Source organism: Nomascus leucogenys, chromosome 5 (assembly GCF_006542625.1).
Source record: "Nomascus leucogenys isolate Asia chromosome 5, Asia_NLE_v1, whole genome shotgun sequence".
Lineage (NCBI taxonomy): Eukaryota > Metazoa > Chordata > Mammalia > Primates > Hylobatidae > Nomascus > Nomascus leucogenys.
In genome coordinates this window covers 121,833,247-121,849,646 of record NC_044385.1, presented here as the reverse complement: position 1 = coordinate 121,849,646, position 16,400 = coordinate 121,833,247, and the positions used below count along the sequence as shown (strand labels likewise).

The 16,400-nt window shown below is 38.7% G+C and overlaps 1 long non-coding RNA gene across 2 annotated transcripts in view; it reads right to left on the bottom strand.

Moving 5' to 3' along the window:
* LOC115835202 overlaps nt 1–11,341 on the bottom strand; it is a 47,939-nt gene extending 36,598 nt beyond the window's left edge. For both annotated transcript variants that reach the window (XR_004030196.1, XR_004030197.1), the window contains exon 1: nt 10,812–11,341. This is a non-coding gene — a long non-coding RNA (uncharacterized LOC115835202). The remainder of the gene's footprint in view (nt 1–10,811) is intronic.
* Between the last annotated feature and the right edge of the window lie 5,059 nt (nt 11,342–16,400).

The window sequence follows — 16,400 nt, the reverse complement described above, 5'->3', positions numbered from 1 at the left end:
GGATTGCAGCATGGGGACTACTACCACCAGCCAGCACCCCCAGGGTCTCTCCACTCTCTCATACTAACTAGTATAATGTTCAAGGCTCCAGGTTGAAAAGCCAAAGCCCCTAAGATAAAAACCACGAGAACTCTAAGAATTGGAGACTATGTGATCCAACTGAGCAAAAGAAGGCCCTTGACTCAGCCCAAGATAGACATTTTTGAGAGATTTGTCATCAAGTATTAAATTTAGAAGCATCACTTGAGGTGATCGGTCTTTTTGAGGATGCAAACTTCTTTGTATAGGTTGAAAGAAGAAACATCTCCAATGCACACAGACACATCAGTTAACAAATTAAGAACCCATATAAAACCCTCACTCCATCTGAAGAGTCCTGAGACCCTATCTAGAAAAGTGATCACATGAGAAGAACCTTCAAATATCAACAGCACTTTAAAGAGAAATATAAAAACAACTGCTGTAATTCCTTGGTAATTATAGTTATGGAGGAAGTAAATCCTGCATCTGTGAGCAAACAGAGAAGAGCCTCAGCCTGGATTCTTGGAGATTAGTCAGGGGGAAAGGCAAATCCCCCTGCACTCCTTGCATCCAGAAAGCAAGATCCCTCGGGAAGGTCCACAAAGCAAGAATATTCAGTATTCCTAATGACAGGGGAAGGTCATTGACTTGCTACAAATGAAGCATCGGATTTCCAGTTTAGATGAACAGCTACAGATGAAAAACAAAGCTTACACTAAAAAAAATATATAAATATATAAATAAAATAAATAAATAAATAGGCCGGGTGTGATAGCTCATGCTTGTAATTCCAGCACTTTGGGAGGCCGAGGCGGGTGGATCACCTGAGGTCAGGAGTTTGAGACCAGCCTGACCAACATGGAGAAACCCAGTCTCTACTAAAAACATATATATATATATATATATATATAAAATTAGCCAGGCATGGTGGCACATGCCTGTAATCCTAGCTACTCAGGAGGCTGAGGCAGGAGAATCACTTGAACCTGGGAGGCGGAGGTTGCGGTGAGCCCAGATCACGCCATTGCACTCCAGCCTGGGCAACAAGAGCAAAACTCCATCTCAAAAAAAAAAAAAAGTAAGGGACATGAGAGAATGAAAGAATGAAGAGACACAAATGGTGGAAAAAAAACTCAACCTCACATAACAGACCTTTTTTTTGATAGGTCAAATCGAAAAAACATTTTAAATCATGATTTTCAGTCTTTTGAGGCTTCTCATTTAGTTCTGGTGAAGTTTACATTTTTCAGAGGGTAAAATTTGAAATAGTATGGGCCTTAAAAAGGTTCATACTCTTTACTTCAGTGATTTAACTATCTATAGAAATTTCCCATAATGAAATGATCAGTGTGCACAAAGATTAATATATAAGAATGTTATTGACCATGGTATCTATAGCAGTCCAATAATAGGCCATTGTCCAATAAGGAACAATTGGCTAAGCATTTGTCAATAGGCAGTTGTCTAAGTAAATTATGGGCCATTGAACCATGAATATTAGGCAACCATTAAAAAATACATTAGAGGTTGCCTACTAATTTTTCCTCGTGTAATAGAAGAAAGAAAAATAAATAAATAAAAAATATGCTAGTGGGCCGAGGCACGTCTGCTCACACCTGTAGCCTGAGCACTTTGGGAGGCCGAGGCACGTGGATCACCTGAGCTCAGAAGTTTGAGACCAGCCTGGGCAAAATGGCAAAACCCTGTCTCTATAAAAAATACAAAAAAATTAGACTGATGTGGTGGTGCATGCCTGTAGTGTCAGCTACTTGGGAGGCTGAGGTAAGACAATCACTTGAACCTGGGAGGTCAAGGCTACAATAAGCCATGATAGCACCACTACAGCACCACTCCAGCCTGGGCAACAGAGCCAGACCCTGTCCCAGATATATATAAATATATATTATATATTAGCAATAGCTACCTTTGATTGTGCTGTTACTCTAAGATAGGATGGAATGGAGAATGTGACAAAAGAATCCAATGATATTACAAATGTTATGAAACATCTCACTTAAGGGAATAGGGGAATAAGATACTGACTTAAATACCTTTGGAAATAAGTAGAGTCTGTAAGACTAAAGGTAAAAGGCAATATGCATAAGCACCACAATCTAGTTGCTAAAGTTGGTTCCTATAAGAGCATAGGATAACAATTCTGAAACCACTCTCCGTGTACATGGGACTTGAGCAATAGAGTGAACGGATGGAGGATGGTGGGAGCCAGGTTTCTCACTGAAGTGTGAGATTACAAATAAGCAAAAGAGGAGCCTGGAATGATCCCTGTGGTAATGGATTAGAACTGGAGACAGCAGTATAAACTCATGCTCAACTCAATACAGATACAGATGGTTACATATAGAAATGTTTATAGATGTGTGTAAACACTGGTTAGAATACACAAATATCCTCACTCTGTCAGCTGAGAGAAGCTAGAAGCAAAAACACAACAGGAGCAACAAGCACAACTACTGCCCTGTTCTTTGTTTCTAATATGACCTCCAATAAAAGGAACCCAGGCTCCTTGGAGAAATGGCTCTTTCTAGAAGGGGGCCATATACAAGATGAGCCTAGAGTATCTTTTAATGCCATAAGGTAAGAGAATATTTTAAAAATTATAAAAACTGAAAAAAGAGAAAGAAAACCACTCCACAATGATGGGGGTACATCAAAGAGCTCCCAATACTTAGAAGGAGGGACAATTTGAGCATCAAAATAACATACTGTTGGATTATGACCCAATGTATAAAATCAGTATCAAGTCCATACTGATATAAGTGATTAAATGAATGTTGAACATGAGACAAATCTCCCACGCAGTAAAATTTGAACAAATTTATAAAGATACTCAGATCTGCACAAAGTGACTTCCTTCTGGAGAGCACAGTATAAAAAAAGTAATGTGTAAACATGGACATAAATTTAAAAAGAAAAGAAAAGAAAGAAATTAACTTTGGCCAGTGGCTCATGCCTATAATTCCAGCACTTTGGGAGGCTGAGGCAGATCACTCGAGCCCAAGAGTTCAAGACCAGCCTGGTCAACATAGCAAAACCCTATCTCTACAGAAATTTAGCTGGGCATAGTGACTCATGCATGTAGTCCCAGTGACTTGAGAGGATGAAGTGGAAGGATCACTTGAGCCCAGGGAGGTCACAGCTACAGTAAGCTGTGATCACGCCACTGCACTCCAGCCTGGGCAACAGAGTGAGACCTTGTCTCAAAAAATAAGAAAAAGGAAATTAAAAAACAGTATAGAAAGAGGAGAAAAAAGAGTAACTTGACAGTAGACAAACCTGACAAACACAATCTCAGGTGATCAAGGTCAGCCTCGATAGTGATGAGTCATGTTAACAATATGTACCCTTGATACGCTATCATGAGAATGTCACTTTGCTTCTGTGGTCTTCCCCCAAAAAACCCATAACCCCTGTCTATCATCAGAAAAACATAAGAGGAAGGGACATTCTACAAAATACCTGGCCAGTATTTCAATCCTCAAAGCTATCAAGGTCATCAAAACCAAAGAAAGTCTAAGAAACTGTCACAACCAATAGGAACCAAAGGAGACAGGACTGCCAGAAGTACTGCGGTGTACTGGATGTGATCCAAGAACTGAAAATGTACATCAGAGACAAAAATGATGAAATATAAATGAAGGCATGGGCTTTAGTTAATAACAACATAACAATATTGGCTCATTAGTTGTAACAAATGTACCACGCTAATGTTAACATGTTAGGAGTAGGGGAAACTGGATGTGGGAACATAGGAGCTCTACTATCTTCACAATAATTCTGTAAATCTAAAACTATTCTAAAATAAAAAGTGTATTAGCAACAACAACAACAAAAGAAATCATCAGTGATGAGTAATGTCCAGGAAGAATGACGAATAAGGATTTAATCTGCTATTGTTTTATTTTTTGTTGAAAAAAATTTTTATAAGAGTCACATCCAGGTTAGAACAAGTGTTGCCTCATAAAGGCAGCAATAAACTTATTTGGCCTGAATTCTACCACTTTTCTAGGATCCCCAGAGGGTGAGAAAATTCGTTCTGATCACTTCCCTTCTCTATTTCTACATTACAATCATCTCATGAAGCTTGAAAGTAGGGCACCCTCTCCAGTGGGCCTCTCTGTCTCCCCTATCCCTCCAGCGTTTGATTTAGTACACCTGAACCACCTCATTCTCCATCATTACTTCAGCTTAGCCAAGAGGAAATTAGTACTAAAACCATCAAATCTTAATTGAGTATCTCTTATTAAACAGAAAATGGGAATTAGCAGGTACTTATCTGTACCCTAATAGAGTACCTCTTAACAGCTATGCAAAATAACCTCTATGAAACTCTCATCCTTCTTGTTCCATGACACTTTTCACCAAAGGGTCTGAGCATAAAAGAATTAGGTGTGGTAATAATGTTGAAGATGACAATAATAACACAATGTTTACTGAGCACTTACTATGTGCCAGGCACTAGATGTTTTATTTGATTTTTATGGATTTTTTTGTCGGGTCAGGTCAGTTGGTTTTTTAATAAAAAATAGTCCAGACTCAGAAGGTACAAGCAGGTAAAACAATTTTGTTTTTCTCCTGCCAATGACTTTCAGTTGTACAGTCCCATCACACACCTGGCCAATATGTCAGGCAGATGATATTTTGCAAGTCACCTTGAGATATTAACAAACACCCTCACTTTGATATATTCAAAAGTCCAGTACAGCTTAGAACGCTCAACCAACTTGAAGCTTCCCCTCCTTCTGAATCCCAACCCTTACTCAGTCTGAAGAAACCTGCGACAGGCAATAGTTGAAGTTCTGTAATTTTTTTTTACTTTGTCTCCTTCTCCATTACCACCTGCTTCTAACTGGTTGGAGAAAAGGGCAGGGAGGGAGCAGATAAAACTTCACCCAACATGTGCTGATGTCAGCTGCTGTTGTCACATATCACATGGTGAAACCCCGTCTCTACTAAAAATACAAAAGATTAGCCAGGCATGGTGGCAGGCGCCTGTAATCCCAGCTACTCGGGAGGCTGAGGCAGGAGAATCGCTTGAACCCAGGAGGCGTCTGGGGATGGCATATACACAAAGGCTGACTCTTGTTCTGTGGAGCACCTGGGTGGGTCCCTTACTGGGGACTTACTAGTGACCAGTACCTAGCACTGCTCCTCTAAGCAGCCCCATGGAATCTCTCCTCAACAAAATATCCCACAGGACTCTTCCCCATTAGGATTACTTTAGCCCCCTAGGGCATATCTCTAGAGGTGGGGTCCTCTTTATTTTTTATTATTATAATTTAAGTTTCAGGGTACATGTGCACAATGTGCACGTTTGTTACATATGTATACATGTGCCATGTTGGTGGGCTGCACCCATTAACTTATCATTTAGCATTGGGTATCTCTGCTAATGCTATCCCTCCCCGCTCCCCCAACCCCACAACAGGCCCCTGAGTGTGATGTTCCCCTTCCTGTGTCCACGTGTTCTCATTGTTCAATTCCCACCTATGAGTGAGAACATGCGGTGTTTGGTTTTTCGTCCTTGCGATAGTTTACTGAGAATGATGGTTTCCAGCTTCATCCCTGTCCCTACAAAGGACATGAACTCATCATTTTTCATGGCTGCATAGTATTCCATGGTGTATATGTGCCACATTTGCTTAATCCAGTCTATCATTGTTGGACATGTGGGTTGGTTCCAAGTCTTTGCTATTGTGAATAGTGCCACAATAAACATACATGTGCATGTGTCTTTATAGCAGCATGATTTATAATCCTTTGGGTATATACCCAGTAATGGGATGGCTGGGTTAAATGGAATTTCTAGTTCTAGATCCCTGAGGAATTGCCACACTGACTTCCACAATGGTTGAACTAGTTTACAGTCCCACCAACAGTGTAAAAGTGTTCCTATTTCTCCACATCCTCTCCAGCACCTGTTGTTTCCTGACTTTTTAATGATGGCCATTCTAACTGGTGTGAGATGGTATCTCACTGTGGTTTTGATTTGCATTTCTCTGATGGCCTGTGATGATGAGCATTTTTTCATGTGTTTTTTGGCTGTATAAATGTCTTCTTTTGAGAAATGTCTGTTCATATCCTTCATCCACTTTTTGATAGGGTTGTTTGTTTTTTTCTTGTAAATTTGTTTGAGTTCATTGTAGATTCTGGATATTAGCCCTTTGTCATATGAGTAGGTTGCAAAAATTTTCTCCCATTCTGTAGGTTGCCTGTTCACTCTGATGGTAGTTTCTTTTGCTGTGCAGAAGCTCTTTAGTTTAATTAGATCCCATTTGTCAATTTTGGCGTTTGCTGCCATTGCTTTTGGTATTTTAGACATGAAGTCCTTGCCCATGCCTATGTCCTGAATGGTATTGCCTAGGTTTTTTTCTAGGGTTTTTATGGTTTTAGGTCTAACATGTAAGTCTTTAATCCATCTTGAATTAATTTTTGTATAAGGTGTAAGGAAGGGATCCAGTTTCAGCTTTCTACATATGGCTAGCCAGTTTTCCCAGAACCATTTATTAAATAGGGAATCCTTTCCCCATTGCTTGTTTTTGTCAGGTTTGTCAAAGATCAGATAGTTGTAGATATGCGGCATTATTTCTGAGGGCTCTGTTCTGTTCCATCGGTCTATATCTCTGTTTTGGTACCAGTACCATGCTGGTTTGGTTACCGTAGCCTTGTAGTATAGTTTGAAGTCTGGTAGCGTGATGCCTCCAGCTTTGTTCTTTTGGCTTAGGATTGACTTGGCGATGTGGGCTCTTTTTTGGTTCCATATGAACTTTAAAGTGGTTTTTTCCAATTCTGTGAAGGAAGTCATTGGTAGCTTGATGGGGATGGCATTGAATCTATAAATTACCTTGGGCAGTATGGCCATTTTCATGATATTGATTCTTCCTACCCATGAGCATGGAATGTTCTTCCATTTGTTTGTATCCTCTTTTATTTCATTGAGCAGTGGTTTGTAGTTCTGCTTGAAGAGGTCCTTCACATCCCTTGTAATTTGGATTCCTAGGTATTTTATTCTCTTTGAAGCAATTGTGAATGGGAGTTCACTCATGATTTGGCTCTCTGTTTGTCTGTTATTGGTGTATAAGAATGCTTGTGAGTTTTGTACATTGATTTTGTATCCTGAGACTTTGCTGAAGTTGCTTATCAGCTTAAGGAGATTTTGGGCTGAGACAATGGGGTTTTCTAGATATACAATCATGTCATCTGCAAACAGGGACAATTTGACTTCCTCTTTTCCTAATTGAATGCCCTTTATTTCCTTCTTCTGCCTGATTGCCCTGGCCAGAACTTCCAACACTATGTTGAATAGGAGTGGTGAGAGAGGGCATCCCTTTCTTGTGCCAGTTTTCAAAGGGAATGCTTCCAGTTTTTGTCCATTCAGTATGATATTGGCTATGGGTTTGTCATAGATAGCTCTTATTATTTTGAGATACGTCCCATCAATACCTAATTTATTGAGAGTTTTTAGCATGAAGGTTGTTGAATTTTGTCAAAGGCCTTTTCTGCATCTCTTGAGATAATCATGTGGTTTTTGTCTTTGGTTCTGTTTATATGCTGGATTACATTTATTAATTTGCAGATGTTGAACCAGCCTTACATCCCAGGGATGAAGCCCACTTGATCTTGGTGGATAAGCTTTTTGATGTGCTGCTGGATTCGATTTGCCAGTATTTTATTGAGGATTTTTGCATCGATGTTCATCAAGGGTATTGGTCTGAAATTCTCTTTTTTGGTTGTGTCTCTGCCTGGCTTTGGTATCAGGATGATGCTGCCCTCATAAAACGAGTTAGGGAGGATTTCCTCTTTTTCTATTGATTGGAATAATTTCAGAAGGAATGGTACCAGCTCCTCCTTGTACCTCTGGTAGAATTTGGCTGTGAATCCATCTGGTCCTGGACTTTTTTTGGTTGGTAAGCTATTAATTATTGCCTCAATTTCAGAGCCTGTTATTGGTCTATTCAGAGATTCAACTTCTTCCTGGTTTAGTCTTGGGAGGATGTATGTGTGGAGGAATTTATCCATTTCTTCTAGATTTTCTAGTTTATTTGCATAGAGGTGTTTATAGTATTCTCTGATGGTAGTTTGTATTTCTGTGGGATCGGTGGTGATATCCCCTTTGTCATTTTTTATTGTGTCTATTTGATTCTTCTCCCTTTTCTTCTTTATTAGTCTTTCTAGCAGTCTATCAATTTTGTTGATCTTTTCAAAAAACCAGCTCCTGGATTCATTGATTTTTTGAAGGTGGGGTCCTCTTAAAATGACTCAAACTCAACTATTTTCCACGGGGCACACTCTAGAAAAACACTCCAGGAAGCTCTCATTCCCTGCAACTGGTGGGTGCTACCTTGCTCCATGGTAGCCTTCTCTCCCTGCTCGGCCATCAGGAGCAACTCTGATCAGGAAAGACTCTGACCTTTCCCACCAATCCTCCCTCCACTGGGCTTAACCCTGGAGGGGCCAGAAAGGGCAACTAGAACGTGGGGAGAAAGCACAAAGAAGACAGAAGGAAGTGTCTCAGTCTGTTCAAACTGCTGTCACAGAATATACTGGGTGGCTTATAGACAACAGAAATCTATCTCTCACAGTTCTGGAGGCTGGTAAGTCCAAGATCAAGACATCTGCAGATTCAGTGTCAGGTAAATGTCTACAACCTAATCCCATCTTGCCATCTCACTGCATCCTCATATGGTGGAAGAGGCAAGGGTTTCTCTCAGGCCTCTTCTATAAAGGCACTAATCCCATTCACAACCATCTACATGGACTCCATCCTCATGACCAAATCACCCCCCAAAGGCCCCACTTCCTAATACCATCACCTTGAGGGTGAGGATCTTGACATATGAATTTGGGGGTAAGGACAGAAACATTTGGACCATAGCAGGAAGCAAATGAAACAACCATGCCCTTATCTTCCCACTAACAGGTTTCCAGGCATGTGTCAAAACTGGGCTGAGGTGGGGAAGCAAGAACCTTTAAATTGAATGAGCATTTCAAGTTTCAACATTTACTGATTGGGCTCAACATTTTAATAGTTAAAATAAAACTGAAATTTTTACTATGTGAAAATAAAACCTGAAAGTGACCAGGAACACACTGGTATGAGCATTAACAACAACAAAATAAATCAGTGATAAGTAGGGTCCAGGAAGAATGATGAATAAGCATTTAATCCGCTATTGTTTCATTTTTAGTTGAAACTAAAGTGCAGCTAAAGGATAGGAGAGGGGGATTTAACTAGCACTTTTAAAGACGCTGTTGAAAGACAGTAGTAGTATGAGAAAATAAAGCTTCTTCATTATTTACTCCCACAAAAGACAGCATGTTTCATAAACTAACTACATATACTAATTTATACTCATAACAGTTTTATGAGGTGATGTGTTAAGATAAATTCTCTGAAGAAATAAACTGTTCTTAAATGATACATTTTGATCTTCCATCAAAATGAACCAATTTTCACTTACTATCATCTGAATAGATCTTTTTGGAACACACCTGCCTTCTAGTGACTGTTGAGATAAAATTCAAAATGGTATAATTCAAGTAGAGGAAATATTTGGGGGAAGAACCTTTCTAGCTCCTAATAAGGCATTCAAAAATAATTAGGTTGAGTGTGGTGACTCACGCCTGTAATCCCAGCATTTTGGGAGGCTGAGGTGGGTTGATTACCTGAGGTCAAGAGTTTGAGACCAGACTGGGCAGCATGGTGAAACCCCGTCTCTACTAAAAATACAAAAAATTAGCCAGGTGTGGTGGCAGGCACCTGTAATCCCAGCTACTTGGAAGGCTGAGGCATGAGAATCACTTGAATCTGAGAGGCAGAGCCTGCAATGAGCCGAGACTGTATCATTGCACTCCAGCCTGGGAAACAAGAGCAAAACTCTCTCTCAAAAAAAAAAAAAAATAATAATAATAATAATAATCAACTGATCTCTAAGTGGAGATGAGGTAGAAGGAATTGTTTGATCACTGAACACTCATCACCCCACAACCTAACTCCATCTGGCAGAAAATAGGTTTAGAATTTAGTTGGTGTATAAATCTAGCAAAGCACCAGTTATAAGTACCTGCCTTAGCCCCTGTCACTTTGTAATGCAACCACTGATAATGCTGCCTATATGTGGCTGTTTATTTCTCATTTTCTTGTGCCATTGTCTCCAGTTCTGAGCTTGCCCTTTGTCTTGTTTATCAGGTTTTGGCTGTTATTTCATAATTAGCCTCAAGTCCTTCTCCTTTTATGGCCTATATGGAATAGCAGGGGAGATAAAAGGGTTGGTTATTGTTGTTGTTTTCTATTTACTAGCAGCATTTTTAGGAAGTGAGGCTCATAGAAGTCTTAATTTCAATCACTTTTTCTAGAAATTCTTGCCAAAAGCCACTTAGGCGTCTGATATGCTTATTTGAACAAGAGGTCTGCTTCAATTGGCAAAAATGTTAAGTCTTTTTTGACTTAATTGAATCCAAAAAAAAATTTTGGAAGCTTTCGTATTTTTCTTCATTATTCGTTCGACTGTTAAAGAGATGTAGGTATAGCAAGATCTTTGAAAACAGAACCAAGAAACTAAAATGTAAGCAAACAAGTGCTGGGTATGAAGCGGGTTGCTGTGTACTCCAGGGACTATAGGTTGGTGTGTCCTTACAGAGAGAGTGAAATTGGCCACATGAAATGTTTTGGCTATATGTTGCCATATAACAAATTATCCAAAACCATATTCACTTAAAACAAGCGAATTAGCTAACAATTTCTGTAGGTCAGGAATTCAGGTGTGGCTTACCTGGATGGCTTTGGCTCAAGGTCTTTCTTGAGGTTGCAGTCAAGACACTGAGGCTGCTGTCATCTCAAGACCACCAGGGACCGGAGCACTTGCTTCCAGTATGGCTCATTTGATGGCTTTGGACGAAGGCCTCAGTTCCTTGCCATTGCCAGGGCACCTCTGTACCTTGCCGCTTGAACACTCTGTGAGAATGCTTGAGTGTTTTCACAGCATGGCAGCTGGCCTCCCCTCAGAGTGAGTGATCCAAAAGAGGGATCAAGAGAAAAAACACAATGATTTTTTTAGTTATTCTCAAAATCCACACACCATCACATTCACCATATTTTGTTAGAAGTAAGTCACTAAGTCTAGCCTCCATCAAGAGGAGGGCATTAGGCTCCACCCTTTGAAAGTAGGTGTATCAAAGAATTTATATACATATTTTCAAACCACAACATTAAGATTTGGAGATGGTGGCTGTTGCTTTGTTTGTGTATTTGTTTTGCACTTGTGCTCACAGTAAGCAGAAGTATTCTCAAGTGAAAAAAATATAGATGTCAATTGCAGAGAATTATTTTAATAAAGTGTTATGTAATACCCTTTATTTTCAGCCACAATAATTACTTTAATAAAATATAATGTGATATGTTTTATTTGTGGCTAAAGGACTTTTATCCTTTGAAGAGTGAGAAACAGAGAAACTCCCAAAAACCTGCACCCCAAAATTATAAAAATGAGAATATTTTAAGATAAAAACTCCTTTAATGTTTTTCTCCTTCATCAGTACAAAAAGTGATATTTTAATAAAGGAGCATCAATTAGAGAAACTGCTAATGTTTATATAGAGTGACATTCTTACATTCAAAATTACTCAGGCCCAATCTTACTTTCTTCCTAATACAATAGTTTAATCAAGGAGATAATATTTAATGCAATCTAATATGTATCCTTTCTTTAAAAATTGCCACAAACTTCTCACTTAATCAACTAGCATTCACAGTACAAAACTGAGAACTAAAAATAAAATCCTAAGCCCCCAACCAACTGAATGTACCCCCTCTTGGCCAAGAGGACCCAGAGAAACCTTAAAAACTGAGTTCCTGGCCATGACAGGACAGGAGGTTGGACACACATTGGTATATCTCCTCTTTGTGTGGTTTAGACACAACTGATCAGCATTAGTGTTAAAATAGAGTTCATAAGACTGATGGAATGTAGCAATAAGATACCAAACTACAAACAGGACCTAAGGCCACCCAGTCAAGGATTAAGCCACATACCCCTACACTTAGAGAATAAACTATGTTCTAACTGCCACAGGTTTTTCTTCTTCTATAGAAGCTAAACAAGCAAAGGCCTTAAGAGAAGCAATATTGAAATAATTGCAGCTCCTCTACCACCAGATGCTGACTCATTGGTCCCCTGTTCCACAAGCCATAACTATAAATTTGATTGGACAAGACTGATTTCAGTAACTTTCCTGATAAAAGACCACAGACCATGGACTGGTCCCAGCCCATTTAAAGAGACTGCACACTTGAGTGTCATCTCCCTGCTTCACCTTTTGACATATAGGGCCTAACTGTAATGCATTTAAATGTTACAGCTCCACACCAAAGTGAACATGGGATGCATGAAACATGCATGTTTGTTCATGTGTCAGGCCCCACTTCAGGAGTATCTGTAGCTCCTTCTATAACCTGTTGAATATGGGTACTGGGCCAACCTGTTTAGCATAAATCCCAGCCCCACTTTCCCCTCCTCAAAGTGCCTCTTTCAGGTCCCTGCCAGAGACTACACTTCCAAATCTGTCAGGATGATGGCCACCCTAGAGGCTGTAACCCTTTTTATAATAAATAAATTCTCCTTTCCAAATTTATAGAACTTGGGATTTTTCAATTGACAAAACTTTTGAAATCTACATAGGTTGATAAAACAAGGCAAACAAGGATCCATGCTCATTAAATTGGCTTCAATTTACTTCAATATTACGGAAGTTCTTCCATATATTATTTATTTTATCTTCCTTTTATATAATAAATTTTAAAAATCATAAGATGAATGAACATTTGAATCATGATTAAGGACATCAGAAAAACTTCTTTAGGGATATGCCATATACAACTTTGATACTATCTGAAGCTTTTTGGAAAACTCATTCAAAAAAGATCGTTTTGATGCCCTCTTTTTTCTAAGTAAAATCAAAATACTGGTCATTATGGTGCTTTTAAAAATGTCTTTGCTATCAAAACTAGCATCAACACATTGCAATACAATGTCATAAAAAGCCCACCTGTCTTTACAATTCATAAATTGAACTTCTAGTTTAAAGATGGGTTTAAAGTCAGACTATCTTCCTTATTTTCTTGGGAGTGTTCTGAAAGCCACAAAGATAATGAGAAATAAGAAATGCAAACTTATCTATGGTAAAACTAGGCAAGAGAAAACCCCATGCCATCAAATAAATGGAAAGGCTGCCAAAAGCAGAGATCAAGTGGAGATATATGTGGCAGAAAGTGAAGGGGGGAAAAAGACCATGACCCTGGATCGTGGATGAGCCAGCAAAGTATATTTCTTGGCAGTGAGAGACAAAGACAAAATAAAAATCATTCATTTGCAGCAGTAGGAGGAGTGCACAAACTAGCATTGAGAGCTTCCCCAGAACTAGGAAGCAGAGAGTGCTGGACTGCATGGGAAATCACATAGACAGCATATTTACAAGAAGCACCTTGTCCCTTTAGCAATGAGAGAATAGCAGAGATAGAACTCGGTGAAGACTTTATGGGAGCTATCTCTAAGGGCTGGGAAGAAGCAAAGGCTAATTAACCTGACACAAGAATCCTGGGCCATGAGGGAAATTCCAGCTAGCCCAGAACATAGTCCTAGTTCCTCCCCAACATGAAACTTCTGAAAATGGCTTCTCCAAGAAAAATTCATTTCAATCAACTGAGTAATCAAAAGGAAGCATCACAAGAACTATTCCAAATAGGTTAGATATGATGGGAGTAGGGAGAGAGTAAAGGGAAAAGAAAATAAATGGTAGACGATGAACATTCACTGACAAGTAGTAGATGAAAAGAGTGACCAAAAACTATAGTCAATTTAAAATTCTTGAATCAATTGCCCTTCTGAAGCAACTGCAGTGAAAACAGAGTGAAGACTTAGTCAAGACAGAAGAAAATAAAGCATGAACTAGCAAATTTCAAAAAAGAATTGAAAGAAAAATCATCACAGAAATAAAAGTTAAAATGATAGAAGCACAAAGTAGGATAGATATTGCATAGGATATTGAAGATAAAACTGGGGAAAACAACAAGAAATGGAAATTAACACCCAAACATACTTAAAATATTAAGAAGAAAATTATGGGTACCTGAAAGAGATCAAGTCTACGGCCATGCCTCCCTGAACGTGCCTGATCTTGTTTAAAAGAGATCAAGATGGGCCAGGTGTGGTGGCTCATGCCTGTAATCCCAGCACTTTGGGAGGCCGAGGCAGGCGGATCACAAGGTCAGGAGATCAAGACCATCCTGGCTAACATGGTGAAACCTCGTCTCTGCTAAAAATACCAAAAATTAGCCGGGTGTGGTGGCGGGCGTCTGTTGTCCTGGCTACTCGGGAGGCTGAGGCAGGAGAATGGCGTGAACCCAGGAGGCGGAGCTTGCAGTGAGCCGAGATCACGCCACTGCACTCCAGCCCAGGCAACAGAGCAAGACTCCATCTCAAAACAAACAAACAAACAAAAAAAGATCCAAATGAAGGCAATGAAAAAATTGGAGTAAAGCAAATTATTTCCAAAAATAAAAGATATGTTGAATTTACGTATTAAATGGACATCACCTCCCAGCACAAACTGACCCAGTATGTTCAATGGCAAGACATACTCTGAACTTACTGTATTTCAAAAATAATGAAATAATACTTTAGAAAACAAAGTAAGTTATCAAATCATTTATATGAGAAAAATATTCCAACTATCCTTGGACTTTATCACAGCAATATTCAATTCTCGGAAATACTGGAAGAACTTCAAAATACTCAAAGAAAAAAGAATGTGACCCATGAATTTTGTAGACAGACTGTCAAGCATAAAGGCAACAGTCACAGAGATATTATATACAATGAACTTGGGGAATACTGTTTTTATAATAAGCTTTCTTGGAGAGTATATTTTAGAAAAGGCTTTAATCATGAGATGACTGGTTAAACTGCCAAAGATGTAAGAAGAACTAATGGTAGAATTATAACTAAAAAATATAAAATAAAAAACAGAGGTAGAACAAAAACTAAATGCCATAAGCCCTAACAATGTAGACATTATATATTTTACAGAAACTGAAAGAGGAAAGAAAAAGAATGTGAGAGGCAGTGCAAGTTCCCAGATTCAAAAAAAGAGTAACAGATATAAAGACCACGTTTGATGGGCTTGTAAGAACAAAGAAATAGCCAGAATATCCTCAAGTATTTGGAAGTTAAACAACATACATGTAAATAACTCATGAGCCAAAGAGGAAGTTATAAGAGAGAAAGTACATTTAATTGGACAAAAATGAAGGCACAACATATCAAAGTTTGTGGGATGCAGCTAAAGTAATAGAACTGAGACTAGATAGATCTGCCATATTAGTAAATATGAATGGAAAAACTCACCTTTAAAAAGAAGCTGTTCAAGTCCGGGCCTGGTGGCTCACACATGTAATCCCAATACTTTCGGAGGCCAAGGCAGGAGGATCACTTGAGCCTAAGAGTTCCAGACCAACCTGGGCAACATGGTGAGACCCTTTTGCTACAAGAAATGTAAAAATTAGCCAGGCATGTGGTGGCATGCATCTGTGGTCCCAGCTACTTGGGAGGCTGAGGTGAAAAGGTTGTTTGCACCCGGGAGGTTGAGGCTGCAGTAAGCTATGATCCTGCCACTGTACTCTAGCCTGGATAACAGAGCAAGACTTGTCTCAAAAAAAAAAAAAAAAAAAAAAAAGAAAAGAAAAAGAAATCCAAAGCAAACCTCAACTCTATGTCCTATACAAACACACCTAAACAAACTGATTCTGAAAATTAAAGGATAAACAAATAACCAAGAAAATACAAAAGTAGAAGACAACTTCAATTTTTCAATTTTGTACAAGACTGAAAGCAAGATTAAATTTGTGGCAAAAGTCCTAACAGAATAAAACAGCAATCTGAAGATACAATAGTTTTTATTATTTATGCGCCAAAAAAATTTATAGAGCTTATATTATATGTATATTATAAATACATTTATTCATAGAACAAATATTCATAAAGTATAAATCAATATCCAAGTCTCTCAAAAGTTTCATGAGTTTTCTAAATATTTGATCCCTGTTTTGTTGACAGACATACCCATACCTCTCTTTGAAATATGCTTCCCTATCTAGAATTACAGGTGCTACGAGAAAATCAGAAGATCACATCAATAGACTTTTTAGGAGCCATTTTATGCAGATGAAAGGATCTGCTGACTCTCCATCACATGAAATTTGTAGGTTCTTACATATAGTATTTTTATCATTTGTTTAGATATTCTAAAATTTTGGTTTTGATTTCAAAGATTTCAGCCAAAAGTTCTTTAAGAGATCATTTAAATTT